The sequence below is a fragment of the Oryzias latipes genome, chromosome 15 (genome assembly GCF_053564925.1).
Source record: "Oryzias latipes strain Hd-rR chromosome 15, Olatipes_Hd-rR_3.1".
NCBI lineage: Eukaryota > Metazoa > Chordata > Actinopteri > Beloniformes > Adrianichthyidae > Oryzias > Oryzias latipes.
Genome location: NC_136251.1, coordinates 30,895,378 through 30,896,877, shown reverse-complemented (window position 1 = coordinate 30,896,877; position 1,500 = coordinate 30,895,378). Strand labels below are relative to the sequence as shown.

At 33.7% G+C, this 1,500-nt stretch overlaps 1 long non-coding RNA gene across 2 annotated transcripts; it reads right to left on the bottom strand.

Moving 5' to 3' along the window:
* Positions 1-356: 356 nt before the first annotated feature.
* Positions 357-1,204, bottom strand: LOC144984080 (uncharacterized). 2 transcript variants are annotated; one of them, XR_013647718.1, is made up of 4 exons: positions 1,113-1,199; positions 888-990; positions 575-688; positions 357-494 (listed from the first exon to the last, which is right to left on the bottom strand). It is a non-coding gene; the product is annotated as an uncharacterized LOC144984080 (long non-coding RNA). The 2 variants fall into 2 exon arrangements; XR_013647717.1 differs by lacking the exon at positions 888-990 and having other exon boundaries at positions 1,113-1,204.
* Between the last annotated feature and the right edge of the window lie 296 nt (positions 1,205-1,500).

Below are 1,500 nucleotides of genomic sequence, written 5' to 3'. Positions count from 1 at the left end.
ATGTAAACGGAACATTTGATTGACTGCATGAAGAAGCCCTTAAAGGAAAATCCACAACTGTTTCTGTTACTGAATAACGTATTCATGTTAAGTTTTCAATAAATATACTGCATTGCTATGAAACAAATTTGTTTATTTTCATATCCATTATTACAATCCTCACGTCAGCATTCAGTTTTTTCATTGACAAAAAAACATTTCGAAACAACAGCTTTGAAAATCAAACATCATCTTTGTTAATAAAGCTTTAAAACCTAAAATGGTAAACTTGGAAAAACTCCTAAATGAAGCAAGCCTAATATGAACATTTTAAACTGGAGTTTGGCTTAAAGGAACATTAAGTTGTTTGGAGTTGTACACGTGTTTGATGCGATTCCTCATAGATCATCAGCCCGACGCTAAAGCCAGGAATTGTGCTTCGTTTTTCACTCCCCACTGCATCATTTACAACTAATCAGGCTTATGCAGCAGGTTAAAGACGTTTTTTAAAGGACCTGCAATTTAAAAAAAAAATTAGATATTAAGGTTAAATAATATTTATTGATTACATTTCACATAAATCATGGTGACTTGCCTGTACACTGCACAATGATATGAATGACTTTAGTCTTCTTGTATTCCCATGTAGAGCTGCCATCTGTTCTTCTGCAGCACAAACCTTTCTGGAACTTCGCTTTGAAAACTTCACCTGCAGAAATATCACATGTTAATTCAATTAAGTATTTTATAAACTTTTAAAGTTCATTTTTAAGTTTCAGTATATGTATATGTATGGTTCAAAAATATACAATACACTTTAATATTATTTCCCATAAGAACTTGTTTACTGATTTCAATCTTAAAGTCGATTTTTAGCAACACTGATGCCATATAATTACTGTAATTACTGTATAAATCACAGAATCAGGCTGGCTCGGAGCTTTTTCTCTCATGTTGTCACCGAAAACGGGAACGGCTATCATGTGAAGACGGTTCGTCTCCATCGGGTTCCTTTTGCGCATGCGCAAGATAAAAAGAAATTATCTTTTCAAAGCAGCACTTTAACATCCTAAAATTAACATCCCTAGAGACATGTGACTGACAAAAGAAAAGATCACAGACTTGATTCTTACCTGAAGATGATTGACAGCGTGAACCTCGCAGCCGTAGACATTAGCGCACAGCGTTCAAAGTAAAAGTGCTCACAAACTACTTCCGGGTGACCGTGTGTCAGGCGAAATGTTAAAAAAATAATTTTAAAGTTCATTAACAGTTTGCTGCATTTTTTATTTGATATATAAATGGGAAATACGTGGATTATTATAGTACATTGTTGTTTGGACAATAAAATCCAGCATCGCTTCATTTAAAATACTTTTCAGTTCAAATGATTGACAAAAATCATCATCCAATCAGCGTTGTCCCATAGTACCTGCCTCTTCCGGTTTGGAAATGTTTTTCATTTTTGAAGATTTCGTTTTGTTTTCTGGAAATTCATTCTGTGTTCTGAAATGTTTTTCA